This window comes from Rattus norvegicus, chromosome 13, assembly GCF_021556685.1.
Source record: "Rattus norvegicus strain SHRSP/BbbUtx chromosome 13, alternate assembly SHRSP_T2T, whole genome shotgun sequence".
NCBI lineage: Eukaryota > Metazoa > Chordata > Mammalia > Rodentia > Muridae > Rattus > Rattus norvegicus.
The window spans coordinates 105,385,926-105,398,976 of NC_141546.1; the positions used below are offsets into that span (position 1 = coordinate 105,385,926).

At 45.2% G+C, this 13,051-nt stretch overlaps 1 protein-coding gene and 1 long non-coding RNA gene across 7 annotated transcripts in view; one reads left to right on the top strand and one right to left on the bottom strand.

Annotated features, from left to right (window-relative positions):
- Atf3 (activating transcription factor 3) overlaps nucleotides 1-6,981 on the bottom strand; it is a 49,214-nt gene extending 42,233 nt beyond the window's left edge. Inside the window, exon 1 of the mRNA XM_087580071.1 lies at nucleotides 6,911-6,981. The gene's annotated coding sequence lies outside the window, so the exon portion shown is untranslated. The remainder of the gene's footprint in view (nucleotides 1-6,910) is intronic.
- A 5,975-nt stretch (nucleotides 6,982-12,956) lies between these two features.
- LOC102555043 (uncharacterized) overlaps nucleotides 12,957-13,051 on the top strand; it is a 43,098-nt gene continuing 43,003 nt past the window's right edge. For all 6 annotated transcript variants that reach the window (XR_015635806.1, XR_015635805.1, XR_015635808.1 and 3 more), the window contains exon 1: nucleotides 12,957-13,048. This is a non-coding gene — a long non-coding RNA (uncharacterized LOC102555043). The remainder of the gene's footprint in view (nucleotides 13,049-13,051) is intronic.

Consider the following 13,051-nt stretch of genomic DNA (forward strand, 5'->3'; position numbering starts at 1 on the left):
TATTCTCCACAGACACAGAGAATTTTGTCACTAGCATTTATTTGAAAATTAATACATACTAGAAGCAGTCAAAGTCACCCCTTTAAAATGTAGTAAGTACCAAAGCACCATCAGTAAAAACAGAAAGAATATGTATTTTGATCTTGAATTTCTGATCAATGAAATAGAGCATTTCTAAAAGGAAGTAATAAATGTCGTTATTCTATTTCTGGAAACTGAAAGGAGCACTCCAACTAAAATCCATTCCAATTGGCATGTGGGAGTTCTAGAAAACTGTGGATCCAAAGATACAGAAATGATTAAAATAGCAAATAGTTTTTTCAGAATTTAAAAAAAATTACTTTTTATGTTAAAGATCTAGTAGATCTCTTATACAGAAAATATCTGTTTTCCTTTCTTTTCTTTCTTCCTTTCCTCTTGCTCCCCCCCCCCCGCATGTGTGTGTGTGTGTGTGTGTGTGTGTGTGTGTGTGTGTGTGTGTGTGGTTTTTTGGACAGAGGTCTTTCTATGTAGTCCTGGTTGTTCTTGAATTCACAGAACTCCTCCAGTTTTCTGCCTCTCGAGTACTGGGATTAAAGGTGTGGATCACCATGCTCTGTGCTTTTCTGTATGAGAATACTATTAGTTGAAAAATTCAGTTTTATTACTAATTATTATTTTGTTTTTAGAAAATGTGATTTTAAGAAAGGTCACATTGCCGTAGCAAAAGTCAACAGTAAGGACATCAGAGATGTCTGTGAATGACTCTCATGAAAACATGACAGACTCAAGCCAGGGAGTGATGGCACACACCTTTAATCCCAGCCCTCAGGAGACAGAAGCAATTGGATCTCTACCAGTGTGGTCTACATAGCTAGTTCCAGGGCAACCAGGGCTACACAGAGAAAGCCTGTAGTAAAAACAAAACAAAACAAACAAACAACAACAGCAACAACAACAACAAAAAACAAAGAAAATGTGATGGACTCAGATAAAGCTAACTCTAGAATGTTACTGAGAAATACAGAAAATTTGAGCATTAAAATCTTTGGCAATAGCGTCAATGTTTTTTCAGACTCATTTGACAGAGTTCATGGAAAAATCACAAAGGGATGATTTTCAGAATCTGAAACACATTCTTTCATTACAAACAGATGTTCACATCAGGACCAAAAAGTAGATGTTCTCAGCTTTCATCATATATGGCAATCTATGAAAGAGGAAGCGCCACAAGTCAGCCATAAATATAGGGGGGGAAATTTCATGGGGGGTGAAAACGTAATTATGGAAACAGAATGTCACACAAAACCCTGAGCACACCAGCTTCAAAACCTCCATGCTGACCGTAAACTCTGGACTGAGGTGATAAGGTCTAAAATACCTGGGCTGTAGGGAAACAGAAAACCTTGGCTGTCTCTGAAGAGAGGCCCCCAGCAGAGCCTATCAAGATATACATTGAAAAATATATTTAAAGATACATGAATTAGGTTTTGTGCCTGCTGGCCTATAATCCCAGTAAGCAGAAGACTGAAGCAGGAGGATTGCTAAAAGCTGGAGGCCAGCTTCATATCAAGATACTGTGCAAAAAAAGGAAAGAAAAGAAAAGAAAGGAAAAGAAAAAGAAACTCACACTCTCAGCATGTGTATGACAAGAGAGGTCTAATGCATCTGGCATCCACCAAGGCTAGCCCAATGATCCACTTAAAAATTGTCTACTTCTCATATGTAAAATGAGTAGATTTTACCTTTCAAGACTTTCTATTACAAGAAAATATGAAATAATTCTCAAAGTTCATGATAGGAAAGCCCACTTTTCAAAAGGAAAGTATTTAGTTATTAAAACCTTAAGATCCTGTCTAGTGGATGGACCCTGCAGTCCCAGGAGTTGGAAGGCTGAGGCAGAGAGTTGCCACGAGTGATAGGCCACTCTGGGTTACATGACAAGACTGTCTTAAAAAGCAAAAAGTGCCCAAAATTCCAGTACTTTAGAGATTAAAGCAAGAGGATCAGATGTTTGTTACAGATCAAAATTAATGCCAGTCTGAACTACTTTAAGACCCTGTCTCAAAAAACAAAACAACAAAAAAAAACCTTAAGTATAAAAAATGTTAAGTGAGTTTTAACGTATCTTTATATTATATTTTACACATGATATACAAAAATATTTTATATAATACACATATAGCTGCTTAAATCGATTAGCCAAAATGTATTAATATAACCAATATTAAAATGTAAATATCAAGCTAGGAAATTATTATTATGTTACAAATATTAGACAGGGAAGTATTTGTATATATATTTCTATATAGGTAAAAGTTCTAAATTGCTGCAAATGTTCAGACACAGACATATAGATAAAGACTAAATATAAAATGTATACACAGAAAATAAAACTTGCTAACAGATAGGATTTTTTTGTATTTACCAAAGTCTAAATTAAAATTATATTGAGTATCATACACAAAGGGGGTTTCCGATTTGTGTACTCTGATTTATATTTAAGATATATGTTTGCTTTCCTATAAAAGCAACAAAACAAAACCAAAATCAATTGTGTTTGACGTACGGAAGAAGGCTCTGCAGAGATTTGGTTCCAAGAGGGTCTCCTGTGCGCTATCTGAATACGGGTGAATCAGACTCTGTGAGTCACAGTGCAAAGATACTGAACCCGCTTAGGACTCTTCTGTAACCTTAAAATTCATGTCCTAGAACATGGCTGCTGTGGAACTATTTTTTTCAGACTAAGAGCTATTTTGGTGGGGTGGCTCACGCCATAAAGTAGAACTCAGTGACAAGTTTGAAGCCAGCCACATCAAGACCCCGTCTCAAAATACAGTGTAACAAACCTTTAAAAATAAAATAAAAATTGGATAGAGTAACCTGTCGCAGAGAGAAAGATTTTATAAAAAGCTGTAGCTGTAAATAGGAGACATTAAGATGGTTCACCCTTGTATATAGAACTGTTTATTTTCGGATTAAAATGATACAATTAATTGCAACTTCTTTGCCAGCATTGATTTTTAAAAACCATTTTTTTTTTTTTACTATTAAGTGTGCATCTGAATGTTAACATCAGTTTTTATTTTGTCTTTTGTTTTGTTTTGTTTCATATTTTGAGAAAAGTTTGCACTATGTAATGCAGGCTGGCCCTCCCATCCTCCTGCCTCTGTGTAGAAATGGGAGGATTACAGATGTGCACATAGCTTAGTTGCACAGGTTTTAAACAGCTGCCAAGCCCTGCGCAGGTCCCTATAGGATCATCACAATCATGCTGTTCATCCTGTCTTAGATGCAGCTGCTTCTGTGAACATCCCAAGACAACTACTAAAATTGGTTTTTGGTTTGTTTGTTTGTTTGTTTGTTTGTTTGTTTGTTTTTTCAAGTCAGGGTTTCTCTGTGTAGCCCTGTCTGCCCTGGAACTCACTCTGTAGAACAGGCTGGCCTGGAACTCACTCTGTAGAACAGGCTGGCCTGGAACTCAGAGATCTGTCTACCTCTGCCTTCCAAGTGCTCAGACTAAAGGTGTGTGCCAGCACATCTGGGTTGTAAGTATTAACATCGCATTGCTGTTGTCGATCTGTCATCTGTCTGTCTTTCTATGCGTCTGGAAGAACAGGTAAGAGCATGTGCTGCTCTTCAGCAGACCCAAAGTCAGCTCCTAGCCTCCATATGCCAGTTCACAGACACCTGGGATTTCAACCAAGGGGTCTGACCCCTCTTCTGGCTTCTTTAGACCCCTGCACTTTCAGGTGCCCAAACCTGGACACAAACACACACATATATAGAAAGGAAGGAAGGAAGGAAGGAAGGAAGGAAGGAAGGAAGGAAGGAAGGAAGGAAGGAAGGAAGGAAGGGAGGAAGGAAGGGAGAAAGAAAGAAAGAGAGAAAGAAAGAAAGAGAGAAAGAAAGAGAGAGAGAGAGAGAGAGAGAAAGAAAGAAAGAAAGAAAGAAAGAAAGAAAGAAAGAAAGAAAGAGAATATCAAAATTAGTAGAAGAGAGACACAATGAACCAGGTCCTGTCACATGGCACAGGCATATAACCTCCTCTAGTCAGAGCCAGAGGCAGGAGGATGGATGGCAACTTCACAGTCTGCCTATAGCATCCCTGAGCTACAGAATGAGTTAAGATCAGTCGGGTAATTCAGCAAGACCCTTTATCCAGATAAAAAGTGTTTGAAAGGGGCTCAAAATGTAGCTTAATTAGAGTGCTAGTCTGCCACATAGAAAACCTGGTTGCCAATAAACTAGGGTCACACCCATAATCCCAGTGTTGGGGAGGAAGAAATAGGAGAGTTAGGAATTTAAAGTCATCCTGGTCTGTACAACAGGCTTGAGGTTAGCCTGGGCTACATGAGACCATGTCCAAAAACAGCTTCTTTTTTTTTTTTTTTTTTTTTTGGTTCTTTTTTTTTTGGAGCTGGGGACCGAACCCAGGGCCTTGCGCTTCCTAGGCAAGCGCTCTACCACTGAGCTAAATCCCCAACCCCAACAGCTTCTTTTTTAAGGACTGGAAGATACAGCTCAGTGGTAGAGTATTGCATTCAAGACCTGTGTTCAATATCTAGTATGTCAAAAATAGATAGACAGGGGTTAACGAGACGACGTAGTGGTTAAGAGCACCGACTGCTCTTCCAGAAGACCCTGGTTCAAATCCTATTACCCACATGATAGTGTACAACTGTCTGTAACTTCAGTTCCAGGGATCCAGCACCCTCACACAGACATGCCATACATGTAGGCAAAACACCAATGAACATAAAAATTAAGTTAAATAAATCATAAAAAGTAGATAGAAAAACGACATGTACTACATATAATATTCTCAAAGTTGTTTTTTTTTGTTTTTTTTTGTTTTGTTTTTTTGTTGTTGTTTTTGAGACAGAATCATCACATAGCTCAGGTTGAACAGGAACTCACAGCAATTCTCCTGCCTCGGCCTCTCACGTGCTAAGAATTTAACTGTAAAGTCACTATGCCCAGCTAATAGCCAAAGATTTTAAACATATCTTTTCCTAGAGCTAGATAAAATTAGTTTTTTGGGGTTTTTTTTTTGTTTTGTTTTGTTTTTTGTTTTTTTGTGCGTGCTTTGTTTAGACACTGGACTCAGTAGTCCTAGATGTGTTCTCTATCCTTGGAGGTCCAAGGTCACCTGCCAGCTGAGGCTGGAGGTGCCCCAGGGGCACTTTCCTGCCCCTTAGCCAGATTCAGCTCTGAGCAGCTGCTGGGGGTGCTCAGTAAACATTCTCTAACATTCTCTAGCACAGTGCATTACTCATAGTTTGAAAATCGCCTTAATTATGTTAATGTCAGATGAGTCAGCCGCTGGGCAGCCCTGCTCTGCCCTGGCCACCTCCTCCAGTCCTGAGGGCTTCGGCACCTGGGGCTTCAAAACAGAGAGAACCAGAAGGGAAAAGAACCCAGCTCCACCCCCACACCAGACTGACTGCTCCGAGAACAGCTTCTGAAAAGCTGCCAATTGCTGTCGCTACCCTACCACAAGGGAGAGCGGCTGAGACACCTCTAACCCGAGTGTCGCCTATTGGAATGAAGGAAAACTGGAGTGAGGAATTCCTACAGAGACACTGTGACTGTCTCAGGGTGGGTGGGACTAGCCATTCTCCAGATGTTATTTCCACGGTTTCCTCCATTGTTTTCCTATTTGTGGCTCGGGCTCCCAAGCAGTTGGCCCAAGACCAACCCTGTGGGTATCCCTAAGACCGGTTAGGCCACTCCTTACTGAGGGGACTTCAGCCCTGGCCAGCTTTCCCAGCCTCTTTGCTTTAGGGATGAGCCCACCTGGGTATCAAGTACAACAGTCAGCCACTTTCCCTGGCTATCTACTCTGGGTATCATGTATAAACTGTCTTCTTTCCTTCAGCTTCTGAGGAAGGAGCAGGAACCAGGAAGGTCTGGACCAGGAGGAAGCTCCCACAGCCTGGCTGACCATGACTCTCATGGCTCTATCCCTGGTCAATAGACACACCCACCCCCCAGTAACTCCAGTCACCCACCACCCCCACCCCCCTCAGCCAATTTTACCTGGCATCCCAGTCAAACCCACTTAGTACATTTTACACTGCCTCAGAAAAGACTCCAATGCAGTCTCTCACCCAGGTCTCCTCACAACCATATTTTATAAATAGGGAAACAGGTTCAGAGAAGGCATGCCACCAACCAAAGTTGCACAGCAAGCAACAGACCCCTCCAGTCCTGCGCTCTTTCTACTCTGGCCAAAGCAAAACAGCTGGATTCCCACTGCGAGAACTGGACAGGACCGAACTGGGTGGAAGGACCCTAAGTGCGCATCTTATCTCATGAGGTCAAGGCGGAATCTAAAGAGAGGAGACAATGACCTGACCAAGGTCACACAACCATGTCAGCAGCAGAAGAGGCTTCCAAACACAGCTCCTTCCCTCCCTCCAGTTCTTGCATGCTGAAACCTTCACTTGCTCATCCTGGACTTAGTTCAGTGTAACTGCTGGCAGAGTGTACTTTCGTCAAGACCACGAAACTGCTGACAGGAAGTATTCGTAACTCCTGAAGCACGGGGGCCCACAAGAAAAACGGATGCCAAGGAGAATGCCATGGGATGAAGGGCTTTGCCTCACGATGAGGCTGCACTATCACACCAACGACTGAGCCAGCCCCATCTTGTTGTGGAAACTGTGCAGGGCAGGTGGAGTCTCCCCCAGCCTGGGAATTCCACAACACTCTCATCCTGGGCCTCCCTCACTCCCCACCTTCTACACCATCACTTTGGGTGCCATGGGGAGCCATACAATTGGTTCACAGAAATTGACATTTCCTGTCCTACTCAGGGTAGCACCTCCTCAGTCTGGCCATAGAGGACTTGCCCCAGCTAGAAGGTTCCTGAGTATGCTTTTGCTCCCACTGGTTCCCCAAACAAAGAAAAAAAAACAGGACTCACATTTTGGGGCGAGGTGCTGGAACTCCTCGGGACCCTGTGGGAGATCCTGTTTAGAGCAGTCTCTCTTTCCTACTCTTGTCTGGTCTGGTTCGACCCAATTTATCCTCAAGGCATGATTGGTTGTCTGGGGCTGACCCCTCCCCTGCCCCCCAAAGCAACTAACAGCTGTTACTCTATTGAGTGGCAACGTGAGGTCATATCATAGGTGACTAACCCACCGAGGCTTACTTGCGAGCCATCAGCTAAATATGGTGACGTCTGTCATCCTGACCTTTTCAGGGAAGAAACTGAGTGAGGGGCTCAGTACTGACTCTGGGGCTCAAGTGGATGCCTGGCTCTCCCTGCACCCCTGAGCATCTGGGAACAAGACACCCCAACATGCAGATTCCTTCCTAAAGACAGCTTTAGTCCAGGTAGCCTGGACTGAGTGTGAAGTCACTAGATCCGAGGTCATGATAATCTGAGCCAGGAAGAGGGGTTGTAGACACTTCCCACATTCTGTGATAGAACTCTTTATCAAAAATTCCCGAGGAAGCCAGTACCACCCCAGCTTAGCTGGAGAAACTGAGACTGTAGGACTTGGGAGTGACTTTCCCAAGATTCCAGAGCTGACTGTTACTGGGGCTTAGATCTCTGTCCACCTCTGTGGAACTCCACAGAGCACTGAGCTCCACAGGGAGGCACCGCCATGCTGCTTGGCTTGTTTGTTTTTGTTTGGTTTTTAATAGACTTGTAGTGAAATTTATACTTTTATTTTTCTGTAAAAATGAATCAGAGAGTGTAGAGATTTCTCAAATGTTCCCTATCCCCACACAGGGCACAACCATTCCAGTTAGTTATCCATATTCCCTGGCAGAAAGGTCGATTGATAGCTCTATGTGACACATCGTCATCTCCCAGAGTCCGTATTTGCCTTGAGGTTCACTCTTGATGGTGTACCCATTCTGCGAGTTTGGGTTAAAACAGCTTTCGCGTGTGTATGGTTTTTTTTTTTATTTTTTTATTTTTTGAGATAGTCTTGCTCTGTACTTGAACTCACCATGTAGTCGAGGTTTGACTAGAACTCAAAGCAGAGCAATCCTCCTGCCTCAACCTTCTGAGTGCTGGGATTACAGGGTGTAGCACCACACTTGGCTTAGGACCACCCATGACAGTGCCACTGAGAGTCCTTTCACTGTGCCCTGGACACAGTTATCCCAGCGCTCAGGAGGTGGAAACTGGAGGATCAGATGTTCAAGGCCATCTATGGCTGCATATATTGAGCTTGACAATCACAACCTGGGCTGTGTGAAACCCTCTCTCTTTAAAAAGAAAAAAAAAGGTGGGGGGGGGAGAAAAAGGGAAGAGGGAAAGAGAAGCCTCTGTGTTTTGACCATCCCTCCCCCGTCCCTCTCAGCCCCTGATGTTTTTACTGTTTTCGCCTTTTTCCGGAATGTTATAGTTGGATCCAGAACTGCACAGTAGAAAGCCTTCCAAGATCGGCTCCACTCGCTGACAGACATTTGAGTTCCAGTTTATCTTTCCAGGGCTCAACAGCTTCTCTCTCTCTCTCTCTCTCTCTCTCTCTCTCTCTCTCTCTCTCTCTCTCTCTCTCTCTCTCTCTCTCTCCTGAATAATATTCTATTGTCTGGATTGCCATAGTTTGTTCATTTATCTACAGGGTTCTGAGTTGAGTGTTGTGACCCCATACCTGGGGAGCCGAGACAGGAGGATTATCATGAGGCCACCCTAAGTACAGATGGAGGCTGTTTTACACTAAAGGGACCTTGACACAAACAGACAAAACAAAGCAAATAAGCAACTTCCTGCCCCAAACCCCTCATGGCTCTAGTGTGAATGTTACTGAAGACAGAGATGGCCTCAGGGCTTCATATTCCTCTTCTGGACCCTGTTCCACCCCCTCATTACTGCCTGCCCCACAGACCTGGGCACGGTGTGCCCTTCCTGGCATCTCTCTTTTTCTCTGCTCTATTTCAGCAGCTGGGGAAGTAGCTGGTGGACTCACCAGGAGGGAGTGTTAGGCTGATTAGGACAGTGCTCTCTCTCTGTCTCTGTCTCTGTCTCTCTCTCTCTCTCTCTCTCACACACACATACACACACACACACACACACACACACACACACACACACACGCGCGCGCACACACACACGCACGATCCAGTTACCACACAGAGCTCTCTTCCCTTTGCCATCCACCCATCATTTGGTATTCACTGAGCACTGCCCTGGATCATTGGATGCGGCTGCCAAGTATGGTGGAACACGTTTTTATCCCAGAACATGGGAGCCTGAGGCAGGAGGATTGTGAGTTCCAAGCGATATAGTGAGGCTTTCTTGGACTTTTTTGACACCCCAATAAAGAAACACTGCAGGCTTAAGCTCTATCTCTAGTGTTGGAGGCATGGGTCTGTATGTATGACACAGGGTCTCCCTGCATAGGTCCTGGTAACTTGAAACTCATTGTGTACCCTAGACTGGCCCAGGACCCACTGCAATAATCCTCCTGCCTTAGCCTCCTCAGGACTGAAATTACAAATGAGAACCACCAGATCATGTTGGAGCAAACTTTGGGAGGTGGTAAGTAGGTTCGGGCAGTTGACGAGGTTAGTGTTCTTATAAAAAAGGAAAAGACACAGCCTATCCTCCAGGGACACACACCAAGGGAAGGCCACATGAAGAGGCAACAGGAAGGCAGCCAGGAAGGAGGCAGCTGGGCCTCACCAGCAGTTGGAACTCCTGCACCTTGGACATGGACTCTCTAGACTTCAGAACTGTGGGAAATAAACACATGCTGTGCATGCCTGTCACTTGCCCCACGGTAACTTGTGAAAGTGAGCTGCTCTAGCTTGTTGTCTGTTACTGTGGGGAATACTGAGACCAAAAGCAACTTGGGAAGGAATGGGTTTATTTGTGTTTACAGGTTGTGTACACTCCCTCTCTGAGGGATGCCAAGGCAGGAGCTCAAAGCAGAATCCAAGAGGAAGGTTGCTTACTGCTCTGCTCTCTGACTTACTCTATGCTAATGTTCTTGTACAGCCCAGGCACCACTGACTACATGGTGCTGCCCACTGTGGCCTAGGCCCTTGGAGCACACCAATTTTGGAACAAGACAATTCCTCACAGATATGGCCATAGGCCGATCAGATTGAGGTAACTCTTTACTTGAGGTTTCTTCATGCCAGGTGGTTCTGGGTTGTGTCAAGTTGACAATAAAAACAGACCTAGCTAAGACAAGCACCTACCTCATGTGACCAGAGAGGGTAAGGCCTCCGAGGACTCAGAAGCAGCTTACACACATTTTTGTGCAGTTTACGTCCTCACAGCTCCTCCCTCCATCAATGCTTGTTTGAAGGTGAAGACAGATGTGAGCAGAGAATGAAGACATTAAGTGTAAGTAACAAGTCTTTGAGAGCCTCTGGGTCACTAAGGTAGCTCAGTGGGTGAAGTGGCTTGCCTCTAAGTCTGAAGACCTGAGATCAGTCCCCAGCATTGATGTGGTGGAAGGACAAAAGTGATCTTTACAAGATGTCCTCTGATCCCTACAAACAGGATAACCACAAATAAATGTGATGAAAATTATCATTAAATTACAATTATTATTTTATGTGTAACAGTTACAGAGTTGCTGTTATTGTTATAGCAGATCCATTTTCCTCTTTTAAGACCTACCCTCTTACATGAACGACGAAGCTACTTAATACCTGAATGGACTGGCAGGGGTGCAACATAAATAAAGAAAATTTCCAGTAACTTCCTGGGGGTGCAGATGTACAAGTTATACAGGGAGGTAGGAATAAGCAGGGTGCGTTTCTGACCCGTGAGAAGGGCAGTGTCCTAATCCTACCCAGCTATCTTAGGAGGGCTGTGTGAAACAGGAATACTCTAGGACAGAGCTCATGGCTCACAAGCACACCACTGCTCGAGAATTGAGCCAGATTCAGCCAGGAATCTCTGAGTTTTACCAAGCTGGATCCAGGGGGCCACTCTCCATTCCGTGAGGTGCTTGTGTCACCAAGTGAGTCACCGATGTGGTTGGGAATGGTCCAAGGGTTCCTGCTCTCTGCTTGCTAGGGCTGTTTGCCGGAGAGAGAGCACAATCCTTCCACATTAGCGGTGGCTTTTGCATTGATGACTCGTCCTGACATTTAATGGGGCTTCTGCAGTCGGGAGTGAAAATTGGAAGCTCAGAAAATCAAACCCTGAGATGACACAAGATCTTGGTTACTGCAGATTTAAAAACAGCAGAGGACCTCACGGTGTCATTCCACAGGGAAAGTCACCCCCTGGGTCACCTTTCTGGAAGCTGGGTAAGAGACACAAGATGGGAGAGACAGCAGTCCCCAGAACTATGTCTCCAGTCCTTCCTATGATCTCAAGCCTGTGTTTACGCCATGGCCTTCTATGCAACATGTCTGACCTCTGACAGTTTGCAGGCACATGTGAGCCCATTGTCATACCTGGGTCTTTTTTCTTAAAGGTGTTTTTCTTATTCCCCTCCCCCATCTTTTAATTATTTTCTTCAGTTAGCATACGAAGTAATGGGTCCCACTGTGATGTGTTCATACACAGGTCCTTATGCTTCCTGATTCTCCTCTTGACTGTCCTCTAAGCCCCACACCACTTATTGCCCAAACAGTTCTTCCTTCTGCACTCAGTTCTGCCTTCTCTCCTCTCTAGCTGCTTTGATTCTTCTTCATCCCGAGTTCCTCCCTTTGTTTTAATTTGAAGATTTAAGTTATGTATGTGTACATCTGTGTGGGTGTGTGCACGAGTGCAGTATCTGCAGAGACCAGAGGTTGGATCTAAATTCTGCGTATGACAGAAAACATGCTATCCTTTCCCCAAGTGTGGCTTAGGTCACTTAATGTAATGATTTCCAGTTCTATCCATTTCCCCACAGCTATTTTCATTCTTTTTTTTTTTTTCTTTTTTTTCGGAGCTGGGGACCGAACCCAGGGCCTTGCGCTTGCTAGGCAAGCGCTCTACCACTGAGCTAAATCCCCAACCCCCTATTTTCATTCTTTGCCTAGCAAAATTCCACCGCAGGGGGCCAGAAGATGGCTCAGCAGGTAAAAATGTCAACAAGCGTGCGCTTCGTAGGCAAGCGCTCTGCCACTGAGCCAAATCCCCCAACCCCAGAACAGCTCTTCTTTAACCATGTATCTGTCGATGGACATCTGGGTTGGCTCCTTATCTGGCTACTGTGAATAGTGCAACGATAAACATGGGTATAAACGTGTCTCTGTGATGTGCTGACTTAGAATCTCCCCAGATTTATCAGAGGGGGGTGTGTGCTTGCGCACGCTCGCTCGTGAACTGCTTGGGACCCTCTATCTCTCACAGGCCACAGGGTCTCAGGCAGGTGATCTCCCCCCTGAACTTCATGAAGGTAAGATCGCACCAAGAATCCAGACTCCACAGGTATTGGGGGCGGGGAAACAAATCACAGAAGCATGATGGGCAGGGCACACAGACATGGAGACTAAGGACAGGAATCTAAATGGCCACGTAGAGGACTTTCCGTGTGTCTGGTATGAGTCGCCAGGAGACAGGTCTGTGGTATTTAGGGAAGACCCACAGCCAGTGATGACACCTGCCATTGTCCTACTGAACTCCCTTACTACGGTGCGACTTCTCCGAAGCTGTTCTTGGTATGACCATGTTCACAGTGAATGGCTCAGGACTGAAAAGCAAGGTCGGCCTCTGACACCTCTGGCCCTGGTGTGCCAGCCCAGGTCTCTTAAGCACAACCTCTCCAGTTCCAGAAAACCCAAGCGTAGGCTCCACAGGGCTGGGCCTAGGGTCAGCTAAACTTAAGCACCAAAAAAATGAAAACTCTGGAGCCAGCCCGGTGGCAATGACTAAGAGCTTGTCAAAGGTCAGCTCTGTGACCTGGGGAGCATACTTCTTGTCTGAGGTGGCCGAACGGGAGCAGTGCGAGCTGCGGCTCCTTTAAGACAGCGAAACTCGAACTTTCTATCCCGGCTTCTCGGCAGCGCGCTTACGTCACAGCGTTCTCCGCGAAGGGGCGGGGCTGATGACTCACGCAGTCGGGCCTCCGCCCCGCCGGGCCGCGCGCACGTGAGCGCGCAGCTCGGCCGGTCTAATTTTAGCTCTGAGGTGTCAGGGTCGTGTGAGGTG